Source organism: Elephantulus edwardii, unplaced genomic scaffold, assembly GCF_000299155.1.
Source record: "Elephantulus edwardii isolate Elephantulus edwardi_28Jun2011 unplaced genomic scaffold, EleEdw1.0 scaffold00210, whole genome shotgun sequence".
NCBI lineage: Eukaryota > Metazoa > Chordata > Mammalia > Macroscelidea > Macroscelididae > Elephantulus > Elephantulus edwardii.
This window is the reverse complement of record NW_006399960.1, coordinates 2,019,594-2,032,608: the sequence shown is the minus strand read 5'-3', so window position 1 is coordinate 2,032,608 and position 13,015 is coordinate 2,019,594. Positions and strand designations below refer to the sequence as shown.

Below are 13,015 nucleotides of genomic sequence, written 5' to 3'. Positions count from 1 at the left end.
ATGATAGACACCCAAGCTTTGAGGACTCTCCTTCATAGGGTCGCTATGAGTCGCCTGCAACTCGATGGCACTTAACAACAGCAACAACATAGCTTCCATCAGTACTGATGGTGATGACAAAGAGACTAAGCAGAAACAATGCATGATCATTCGTTTGAAAAGTCAAAGGTTCCCTTCCACCATTGATCATCTCACTACTGGTACCACATGTCATGAACTCTCAGGTCATTAGGGAGCTTTGGTGATCATCTAATCTAACCTTTATCCAATGATGAAACTGAGACATATTGCCAAATTTCTGTTTAAGTGCATTTAGAGAGGAGAATTTGGCTCATCATGTAGCTAAGTTCATAATGGCCGTATAGGTACACTCGCTAGAAAGTTCGTTCATTTCAGCTTGAGGTTGCCTTCTGTTAATTTATATCTATTGGTCTTTCTTTTAATCCTTTGAGGAATGCTGAAAACAGGTTTGTTTTCATTCAGTCATTCTGTAAATGGTATTAACTTCAAACTCTAACTCACTGCCATGAAGTTGGTTCTAACTCACAGTAACCTAACATTGGGTTCCTAAGACTGTAAATCGTCATGGGAGATTGCTGTCTTTCTCCTTAGGAACAACTGGCAGATAAGAATTGCTAGGGACACTTGTCCTTTGATCTAGAATTCAGCTACCAGAGCTCTCCCATAAATATCACAGAGATCCTTTAACACTGGAGAACACTCTACTGAGTAGGTGAATTTAGGAAGAATGTAAGCAGCAGCTAAGTCCTTGGGATGAGAAAATTTGTTTCATGAGAAAAATTGTTCATGTTTAGATATTGTAATGTACAATTCTTAATTAATAACACATTATTTTTAACATGTTCTATGGCTTTACTGATTATCAAAGAAGGAATGTGCATACTTACACAACAAGGCAACAGTGACATCTCCCTTCTCTTAACTCCTTAACTCTTTGCACAAGATCTGGTCTACCTTTTGAGCCCTCTGGGCTAATCTTGTTGGCAGTCTTGTCTGTAGTGATATAGACCAAGCATGGGCTTTGCAGTCAAATTTACATTAGTCTTGTAATTGATTTAAATCTTAGAGATGTTCTTTACTTTTGTTTTTACTCATTTTTTAAAATTTTATTTGTTGTTATGTGCCATTGAGTCAGAACCGACCCATAGCTGACCCTGCATCAGGTTTTCAGAGGCAGTTAATCACACGGGGAGAGATTGCCCATCCTTCTCCCACAGAACAGCTGGTGGCCTCGAACTGCATGCCTTGGAGATTGCAATGCAGCTTCTTGCCACTAGACCACCAGAGCTCCCTTATTTATTTTATTTTTCTTTTTAAAATTCTAATTTTTATTATTTCCATTAAACTTATTGGGTTCTCCTTCAATCACCCATAGACATTTGGTTTTATAGCATTAATGAGTATTGATTAATGTAATTACTTTATTACAATGTCTAGTCAAACCCTTGGGGAAGCTTTGGTGGCCTCGTTCATAGGAAGTTGCCCTGGTAACCCAAAGGCTGAGCCTCTCTGGCATTCTAGATTTACCAATGGCTACTTGCAAGAAAAATGGCCAATCTCCTCCTGTGTGATGTACAACCTCAGAAGCCCATTGGAGTGTCTTCAGGCTCGATAGCAAAGATTTTTTTAAAAAGGCAAACTCTTACTGCACATTGTCTTTCCTTTCATCTAACCTCTCTATTTTCCCCCTCCCTCAGTTCAGGATAATTACTTCAAAGAATAATGTTAAGAATGAAATATGTTCATGTTTATAAAGTGCCTACTACCATGTTAAAGCACACAGAAGACGTTGACTAGCATTTTATTCCTTAGTCTTTCTCCCATTACTGCTCTTGAGATTCTGCACATGCACTCTTTTGGGGTTTTAGTAAGCATGTTGTTGTTGTGTGCCATTGAGTAAGAACCGACCCATAGCTGACCCTATGGCGGGTTTTCAGAGGCAGTTAATCACATGGGAGGAGATTGCCCGTCCTTCTCCCTCAGAGCACCTGGTGGCCTCAAACCTGTGCCTTCAGGATTGCAGAGCAGCTTCTTGCCACTAGGCCACCAGAGCTCCCTTTAGAAAGCATAGTACATAGCCACTGGTGAGAGTCAGCGCCCAGAGCCATCAGGGGCTTTAAGCTCGTTGCCCACTGCTGTGGTGTGGACAGCTGAAACCCAGGCCCCGACAGGCACCTGGTGGGGGGGGGGGGAACCCAGACTCTACTTCATGCTCTGCTGGAGAAGGAGGGGCAGTCTCCTGTATCAGTCACATCCAATTTGACGGTACACACACACACACACACACACACACACAAACACACACACTTTTTCTTCTTCTTTTTTAAAAGACTACTTCAGCCGTCACGGCCCTCTGCCCGGGGCGGGCTGCCCTCGGCCCTTTGCCTGGGGTGAGCCATCACGGCCCTCTGCCTGGGGCGAGCTGCCCTCGGCCCTCTGCCTGGGGTGAGCCGTCGTGGCCCTCAGGAGCAAGAAGGCAAGCAGCTGTAACCCAAGACCACCAGTAAGGTGATAAAGCGTCCTCCCTTCCCCCCTTTATATCTACGCCCCTGTTCAGCATGAAGAAGCCAGAGAGTCGGCATCCAATTCCCAAATCAATAAGACAGTTCGCTTAATTACTATTGGAAAATGCTTGTCATTCCTCTGTAGCATCTGGTCCCCACTGGACCCTCATCATTTCCTTCACCTGCTCCCCCCACCAACCAAACTGTGCAGCTCTGCAATTCATCCTGGCCCATCCTCACCCTTCTGCCCCCAACCCTCACCTCCTTGTACCCCCAATATGTTTTTCCCAATAAAAAAATATTAAAAAAAATAAAATAAAATAAAGAAAGCATAGTAAATGTTTAATATTAAAGAGGTGACTGTTACAGTGCCTGAAGACCTGTAGGAACATTTTAACCCAAATAAGAACAGACAATAGTGTTGTCTAGTTTTTATTTCATAATAATAAACTTACCTCTGCAATCCTGCTAAACTTGGAGGGGATGGGGAAAGAAAACATGGAACCCAAAGAGCTGTAGCAAGAACACAAATAATAAAAGATACTGCAAACACACTGGAGGTAGCATGGTGATCTCTGGAGCTATAGAAGGAATAGTCTGGTGAGTAAGGTAAAATATGAAACACAGATCACATTAGAGTTGCCCATAGTCAGCAATGGCAATCGTCATACTGGTCTTGCCATTCCTGGACCTGAAGCGCTCCGTGGCTTCCACAGTGTTCATGCCTTCTTTCACCTTGTTGAAGACTACATGCTTGCCTTCCAACCATTCAGTCTTAGCAGCATAGATAAAAGACTGGGAACTGTTTGTGTTGGGTCCAGCATTTGCCACAGGCAGGATGCCAGGGCCTGTGTGCTTCAGGATGAAGTTATCATCAAACTCCTCCCCATAGATGGACTTGCCACCAGTACCATTATGGTATGTGAAGTTGCCACCTTGGCACATAAACCCAGGAATAATTCTGTGAAAGTAGGAACCCTTGTAAATAACCCCCAATACTCAGAGTGTGGAAAGTTTTCTGCTGTTTTTAGAATTTATCTGCAAACAGCTCAAAGGAGACGCAGCCTAAAGGTTCACCTTCGATGCTGAAGTACACAGTGGATTTGGCCATGGCTGGGCACCAGCAGAGTGGACAAGTGTGCTACTGAGGTGGCAGCATCTGCAAAACATGTGTATCCATCCTTGAAGAGGAACTCCTTTCATTCTCAGCCTAGTCTACTGATTTCAATGATGTGAGGTCTTCATTTAGCAGTGAACCTTTGAGAAAGTCATGTTAAGTTTCTAAAGAAACTTAATTTCTCTAGAACAATATATTGAATGTATTGACCTAGATGCTTCTGAGTCCCAGACGTACCTTGAAAGATCAAAGTTAAGATACTATCTTCCCTAGACTCATCACAAAGCTGTTCAAAGGATACTCGGTGTCTGTCAAAGTTGATTCCAGAGTGAACTCCATCAGAGGCAACTTTCTTTCCAGATTATGTTTATCTAAGTATCCCCAGAAAGCTTTGGTAGTTTTTGTGCATCTTATGTGATACAATGCTTCTATTTTTCAACATTTTATATTGTTTTACATACGGAAGTATCCATTCTGTTTCATTTATGTACAATGTGTTTCCATTTTCTTTTAAGGTAGTCCATGATGTAAATCCTTCTGAAATTCTCATCTATAAATGCTTAAATGTAAATTCTGTAACCTTTTGTATTTATCAATCTACTGGGAGGATAGGTTTTAAAGTACATTCAGACCTGATAATAGAACTCAGGGACTGGAATGTACGTGCAGCTTAAGGCCAAGCTTGGGTACATGACATTGCTGACACAGAAGCCCTGTCAACTATCTGTCTGGGTGGAGTTGGCCCTGACCTCTGATATGCAGTTGGTAACTTGACAGCTGAGAATGTGTGATCTGACCCAGGCACGGTGGGGGTGATAACCAGGCAGTCCTCAGAATACGTGATAGAGTTCACTGCCGCCTTGGGTGCAAAAGAACACTCTAGCCAAATGAAACCACCACCTTGATGACAAGGCCCATAGTTTGGCATTAATGCCAACCCAGCTCATCACCCATTTATTCAGTAAAAAAGCATTTCTTGAGAGTCCTCACTGCTTCGGTTGCTATAGGGGGAGTGGAAAATAAATAACACTTCATCAGAAGCTTTGAGTCTGCATTTCTGCCGTGGGTTCCCCAGGGAACTGTCTTTTCGAGAACATGTGCGTCTATTTCTAACCCCTCCTACCTGGGGCCTCCCTGATCAATTGACTAGTTGAGCCTCTTAGAAAGCAGAAATCCATTTTTCTCCCTCATATAATCCTGGGCTTCACTTTTTCTCTTGGAAATAGATAGAGGCACGAAGCCAGCCTGGACTCTGCTAAAATCCCATAGCATGTCTCCCCCCTAAGATCTTTCTACAGCCAGGCAACCTACCTAACTATGAGGTCCAGGATGGGGGACAGTTCATCCAGGAGGAGCAATATTCACATTTGTTTACCTAGAGAATCCAGGTATCTTCTAAGACAGACAATAAGGATGAAATCAAAGCAAGCTACTGACCTCCAGAGCTTAAAATGAATGAAGAGTCTGTGAGGAGGAGCTGAATGGGAGAGGAGGGAGAGGAGAGTGCGAGCGATCTAAGGCAGCATCCTAGCATCCTAACAAGGAGAGACGCAGAATCAGAGCCCCGTTGCAGACTACAGAGTCTCACTGATTTGAGACCGAGGTTAAGCAAGCCTGACAAAGTGGTTCATCAAATCCGAGGCGAACCCCACATCTATTGGGTCTCATTAATTCTCAGCCTGGCTTATTGTCAATCCCAATCAATTCAGCCTACCACGTGGCCCTTTCGCTTCTCCACACTTGCCTCTCCCATCCATCTATTGGTGGCCTGACTTCATTCCTCTAAATAATTTCACTGCTCCTGTCACGCCAGCTACTGACTGTTTGCTGGGAATCCTGAAAGCCCTGTAGGTGGTGAGCTGGACAGCAACTGGCGACTCATTTACCCAGGCCTTTCTATTTTTAATTTCTTGAAAATATTCCATGCTGAAGTTTCCTTTATCTCCCTCCCACCCTTTGTGGTATTTTTAGGCTGTGCAGGCTCTTCAGAACAAGTGTCTGACTTGCTGGGCGCTGCAAATAGATTTTCCCTTTACCTGTCAGTCACGGTGATACTACAGGCATGTGTCATGTGGAGAGCTGGTCCTTTGACTCCAGGCATTCGGTAGAGAGGCTTTGGCTCTGCTTCTCTGTGCAGCTCGTCTGTCTAGAAATCAAAGGCGCACCAGACTCAAAGGGGAGGCCCTGGCCCCACAGCTGCCTGCCAGGGTTCTTACGAAGACCTATCCATCCTGGTCCATGAGCTTGCTGGCAGCAGCCGAGGAAAGCCAGAGATCAAGGATCTGAGCAGGGTGAGGTGATTTGGGTGAGGAGAGGGTGAACTGGAGCACAGGGACCAGGACAGTACAGATGAAAGCCCTCTGGGGTGCTGCAGTCACCTGTTTCAGACGAGGACATGGAAAGTAGCAGAGGGACTGTGGGACCAAAACAAAGGTCTGCCCTGCCCAGGGGTGCATCTTTCAGGGCTAGTGCAGGAGGTTTTATGGAAAGAGAGAGGGGTGGGGCGAGCTAGTGAGGCGTCCTCCTTTGTACCATCCTCCCACCCCATCCACCTATAGGTCCAGAAAGTGGCCCACACCATCTTCCCTCGAAAATGACCTGGAACGAGTACATCTCTGTGGGCAGTGTTCCCCAACTGTGGTTCCTCCCCGGCAACACAAGCATCGCTCAGGAGCCCACTAGAAATGCACATTCTCAGGTCCCTTGCAGACCTAATGAGTAGGAAACTCAAGTGGTGGAGCCCAGAAATCTCAAGTTTGACAATCGTTGTCTTACGAAAAGTAAAGCAAGAACATTCACTGAATAATCTATTGATTGTTGTTGCTGTCATGCACAATCGAATATCAGAACTGACCCATAGTTGACCTTCCAGTGGGTTCTCATGGGCAGTTAAGGAGGAGATTGCCTATCTTTCTCCTGAGAAGCAGCTGGTGAGTACAAACAGTGTACCTTTGTATTGACAACACAATTTCAATTTCTTACCACCAGAGCTCCCTGAATAATCCATTGGAGGAGAGTCCTGTTTTAAGTATAAAAGGGAATGGGATACATTGGGTGGGGGAATGTGTGTGTGTGTGTGTGTGTGTGTGTGTGTGTGTGTGTGTGTGTTGTACTTCTTATATTAGCATTTCTGAAAGAAAATGAAAATGAAAGAAATAGGTGTCATCAACACCTTCTTTTTTAAGGCATAATGGCAGTATATCAGGGAAAAGAATCCTTTCCTCCTGCCCCCAGATTCATGTTATTGTGTTAACACAGCTCTATGTAATGCTTCCTCTGTGGAGAGGAGCAAGTTTTCAGTTAAAAAACTGTCTGTACTCAACTGAGTGCTTTGATTATCATGAGAATGTTCCCCAAAGACTGTGCAAGTCTGAAATGGCAGAGTCTCCCCAAAACTTGTGCTACAAAAGTCATATCATTATATTATAGTGATTACTCTAGCTTAGAGCAGGGCCACATCCCTATATAAATGCTATCCCCTCATACACTTGAAGTAAGAATCTCCTTCAATGAATCCCTCAGTGAATGTTCTTACTTTGCCTTTCTTAAGACAAGTGTTGTCAGAATTAAGGGTATGGATTTCCATACTAGGGTAGAATTCGGGTCTGTTGCTCATAAGGTGGCTGTGAGTTTTATGGAGGGAGGGAATAAAGGAAATGGGAAAGATTTGCTGGGGGACTCAACAGATAAGGTAATGGTGGGCATAGTTTAATGGTGATTAATTTTATAAAACCCAATGTATGGAGATGATTGTATGAAACACAATGTCAATGAAGGAAAGTGTGAAACAATGTATACAAATTTTATATGCAAGGCAATGTAAAATAAAAATTTTTTAAATGTATAACAATAACTCTGGTTTATAAAAGAAAAATATCTGCAAAGATAACTTTCAAACAAAAGCTCTAACTGTTGAATAAAATAGAAGAAGGTAGAGAACAATACTCCTCAGTTTCAGTTCAGGCCTTCCTTCATTTACTGAGATAATGAAAGTCATCAGAAGTGAAATTCCACATGATCCTATGGCCAAATATTCTTATCTTCCAGCATTTCCTAGTGTGGGATCCACTCATGCTCAGCTCTTCTGTTTGTTCTCTCAAATTCTCCACTTCCTCCTCCTTAAAAATGCCTCCTCTCCCCGTTGTCAGTTTCCTCCATCAGCTGAGTAATGCCAACTGCATGTAAAACACCCAGAACTGCTTCCCACCTTTAACAATCTCTCAACCTCACGACCCACCTCCATCTCCATTTCACAGTTAACTCCATTTCACAGGTAACATAAATGTTATACTTTTAAGTTTTCTATCACTTACTTCCCCTCATGGTTTTGGATCCTTTTCTAATCAGACTTCTCACCTTACCCACTCCACTGAGCTCACCTCAGGGTCAGAGATGATTCTCAGTGACCCATATTTCACCTCATCTGGCTGATCCCTCAGCAACATTTGGCAGAGTTCTCACCTCACTGGTCGCTGTCTCCACCTTGAATTCTCTTCCTTTCTCCCCATTCTAAGCTTTGGAATACCTCAAAGTACTTCTTGAACCTCTTGGTATTTTCTAGCTATACCTCCTGCCCAAGTGAGCTCATTCAGTCCTAGAGTTTTAAGTACTACCCACTGGAAAATTAAAAAGAGTCCGAATTTAACCTCTTCTCTTCATATCTACTATTTCCACTCTGGTCCAAGCCTTTACCATCACTCACTTGGATGATTGTGGTAGCTCCCACTCTTATCCTATCGGTCTGGGCTCTTAAATGGATCCTTTCAAAAGATAAGTTAGAATGTATCACTCCTCTCTCAAAGCCTTTTCAAATTGTCCTGTCTCAACAGGGTTTTGGCAAGATGGTGGACTAGATAGCGAACAGTTCAGGCACCAGAAAACAAAGATAACAGGCATGGATGATAATCCTGGAATCTGAGTTTCAATGGAAAAGATAAAGACATTGTTCAAGCATAGTCTAAAGGAAGAAACAGAATGAAAATATTGAACACGAAAACCAGCAAAGCAGTGCATTTTAAATGGACTTGACATACTGCAGTCATTTTGAACTTTTGCAAGCAGCTTTCTGATAGGCACATGAACCCAGAACTTTAGTGGTGTTTGTGTCAGAGCTTGGCTGATAACAAGAAAGATGTGATCTCATCTTTGTTACATACATCAGGAAGGTTGCTTCCACTCAACAAGGGGCCAACAGTGTCCCCCCACCCATTCGTCCCAGCTCTAACCAGCTCATCCCAGAATGAGACCAGGCTTGTGCCATTCCATATCTGGAAGTGTGTACATGACTCCACCTTTAGAGACTCACTCCATTCCTCATGGGGCCAGCAGAGTATAGGACACCTGGAAAAGAGGCAGCCTACCCCTCAGCCAGCCTCTGGATTGATGACGGCACAGTCTGCCTGGGCTACTTGTCTCTGACTAAGTGCCTTGGGGATTTCGCACCTAGTACACATCACGCCCACTTTTGGAGTAACACAGTTTCCGAGTACTCTTCCCCACTGTCCTTAGGCATCTTGAAATTTGCAGTGACTGTCTCTGGCACTGTTCCGTTACAGTTAAATACAAAGTCCATACCTAGACCTTCAAAGCATGGTATGAACATGCCTTGCTGGCCTTTGAGATCTTATCGCCTAACAGTTTGTCTATCACTTTCGAGACCCAATTGCCCTAACTTCCTTTAAGGTTTGTAAACCGTCCAAGCCACTCCTACTTCATGCTTTCTGTTTTCTCTATCTAGAATGTTCTTCCTTGGATTATGGATTCAATTGTGTGCCTCTAAAATGTCTGTGGGAATCTTAACCCTGTGATCTGCCTGTGGGAATCTACCTGTGACTGTAATCCCGATTGGCAATAGTTTTCTTTGTCATCTTTGTCATGTTAATTTATTAGCACTCCATCAGTGTTGTTGTTGTGTTGTTGTGTGTTGTGGAAACTCACAGCTAACCCTCCAGTGGATTTTCAGAGGCTGTAAACTGCATGGGAAAAGACTGTCCATCTTTCTCCCTTGGAGAAGCTGATGAATTTGAACTACCTGCTTTGGGATTGGCAGCACAATCCTTTACCCACTAGGCCACCAGAGCTCCCTGTATCAGTACAGAGTATATCTTAAATTTAATCACTTCAGAGTTAATGAAAAGAACAAACTATAGTGAGAACAAAGTGGGGGAAGTTAGATATCACATGAAGATTATCAAGAAACTGAAGAAAGCTGGGCCAACAGAAGCTGAGAGAGACAGGATCTTCTCCAGAAAGCCTTCCCCTAGAGCTGGTGCCCTGCCTGGATTCTAACTTAGAACTTCCAGAATTGTGAGAAAATAGATTTCTGTTCTTTAAATTCACCCACATGTAGTAATTTTTATTATAGCAGAATTAGGAAACTAATACAGTGATTGTGCATGGTAGGATTCCAGTAACTTTTTGTTGAATGGATAAGTGAACAAAATGTTCTTATACTCGCTGTCTCAAAGAAGGGGAAAGAGAAGGCAGAAGTGGGGTCTGCTCTACCATAGAAACGTGACCTTCATAGGGCGTATACCTCTTTTGTGGAAAACTCTCCACAATGCTGCTTGGCTAAGTGAAAAATTAGTTCTAACACTTTATGATGTTCTATTTCTTGTTGTGATCTCATGTAGAGATATTTTTTTTTAAATACCAATGACCAGACTCTACCTCCAGGAGATAGATACTGATTTGGGATGTCAGAGGTGAGACTCCGAAAAAGGAGAACTTGGGAGTCTCATGTAGCATTCAGTAGCATGGACTCTGGATGCATGATCTTTATTTTGCATCTTGGCATAATCAGCTGTAGGGCCTTGAGCAGATGACTGTACCACTCTGTGTCTTAGTTTCTTAATCTGTAAAACTGTCATTATACCCAGGCTGTTATGATACTTATTGAGTACAAAATTTTTTAGCATTATATACTTGCCAATGCACAGCACATAATAAGCGTGAACTATTACTATTTATATTTTTTATAAGCTTCTTAGATGATTCTGGTATGCATCAAAGCTTGGGAATTGCGAGTGTAAATTGTTGCTGTTATGAGCTGCCATTGAGTTGACCCACATGGTGACTCCATACACAACAGAACAAAATGCTGCAGATCAGTTGATTGTGACTCACAGGCTTTTCAATGATTGATTTTCAAATGGAAACTTCCAGGTCCTTCTTCTTACCCTTAGTCTGGAAGGCTCACTGAAACCTATTCAGCATCATAACAACATATAAATCTCCACTGACTGATGAGTGATGGGTGTGAATTAGGCGTATTACTTTGAATCTAAGCTGGGTCTCCTGCATGAAGGTGAGATTTTCACCACTAAACCAACTTCTTTTAAAAATAAGAGAGAGAGATGCCAATGAAAACAACAATGAGATATCTCACTCTAGCAAAAAAAAGCTATTTTCAAAGAAGACATTAAATAATAAATGGTAGGTGAAGGTATTGAAATTCTCATGCACTGCTGGTGGGAATATTAAATGGTACAAACAGTATGAAAAGCAGTTTAGCCCTTCCTTGGAAAGTTCAGTATAGAAATACTATTTGATCCAGCAGGCCAACTACTAGGTATATCTCCAAGAAATCAGAATTAAAATACAAACTGACATACTCATGTTTATTGCAGCATTGTTTTCAAGAACAAACAGCTAGAACTAACCCAAGTGTCCATCAACAGACAAATAGCTAAAGAAACTCTTGTGTATTCAATTAATGGAGTATTATACCTTATTGAAAAATAATCAAGACTTTGTGAAATACTGCACAATCCAGAACAAACTATGTTAAGTGACACAAATCAGTCACAAAAAGACACTTGTGGTATAAGGCCACCATTATAAAAAGATAAGGAAAGGTCCACACACAGATAGAATCAATCTTGGAAAGTTAACAGAGATGAAAAGGGAGGGGAAAGGAGTGCAAAATGTGGGATATTTTTATAATTCTTAATTTTTCATTTCTTTCTCCAACTACAACTTGCAATAGATTCACATGTTGTACTCAGGGTTGCTAGAGCCTAGGGGACATCACAGGGATGCCAACCAGGTCCAATTCTAATGGGAATAGAGTAGGCTACATTAGTAACTCATTGTTCAAGATACTGTTGTTCTTGTTGTTGTGTACCATCGAGTTGGAACCAACCCATAGCTGACTCTCTGGCAAATTTTCAGAGGCAGTTAATCGAATGGGAGGAGATTGCTCATCCTTCTCCTGCGGAGCTGCTGGTAAATTCAAACCTCATGCCTTCAAGATTACAGCTCAGTTTCTTACCCCTAGGGCCACCAGAGCTCCCTGTTCAAGATACTGTAAACTCCTATACTTTCCACAAGAAACTTTCTTAGCTCATCAACTCAACTCATTGCGGTAGAGTTGGAACTGACTCACAGCTGACCCCTCACTGGGTTTCTGAGGCTGTGTGTGGTAAATCATATAGAACAAGGCTTCACATCTTTCTCCCGAAGTTTTGCTGGTGAAGTCTAATTGCTTCTGGGTTAACGGCACAACTCCCTACAGACTACACCACCAGAGAGCCTTTAACAGAGATCAAATTATTCAGCCCACCACAAAAAAAAATATGTAAAATACAAACACTCTTGAAAGATATACAGTGTAAATTGACACCAGCACATGTGAACAGAAAACTTAGAGACTTCCTACAGAGAAGGTTTTGTCAGAGAACCGCATCATCATCCTTTCAGCCTCATGTCACCCAAATCATGGAAACTATTTATTCTGGAGAAGTTGGCTTTCCCTAACAAAGGGCATGTCGTTAGGGAACTTTAATTCACTTGAAGAGTTGCCACAGGGCTGGCATGGCAACGATTTACATTTTCTAAGTCAATTCTTTCTTAGGTCAAGCAGAATTGGAAGGGTTGGCTCATTGTTTCGTTCCACCTGTCAACCAAACTGAGGCCTTCTCTGCCAATGGTCGGTGTGAGGTACATTTATAATTCAGTCATTCTATCAACAACAATTTATTGGATACTTGTCATGAACCAGCAGAAGTTCTGGGACTGACCCTTCCCTGTCTGTGATTACTTAGAAGATACTTGCTTTGCTTTTTCTCAAATTCTTTTCCAAGTCCACCTTTTTGAAGACTGTCTTCCATATCAACATTTTGGGTTATGAAAGAAAATCAAGTATTTTATCTCAAGTTGATAGAATTCTTTTCATTTTCCCCCTGCCTCTGACACCTTTCTAACACTTTGTCCTTTCTCTTTATCTCTTCTTCCTCATTCTTCCCAACACTGCATCAGGTCCTGGAGGGTCTTCCTTGCCTGTCCTGACTAGCTTGTCTCTCCAAGGCAGAACAGCCTCCTGACTATGATCCTGACTGCCAATTATCCATTTCCTTTTTTATCTCCTCCGAGG

At 42.5% G+C, this 13,015-nt stretch overlaps 1 pseudogene; it reads right to left on the bottom strand.

Moving 5' to 3' along the window:
- Window positions 1-3,158: 3,158 nt before the first annotated feature.
- LOC102858564 lies at window positions 3,159-3,636 on the bottom strand (annotated as a pseudogene).
- Window positions 3,637-13,015: the final 9,379 nt, after the last annotated feature.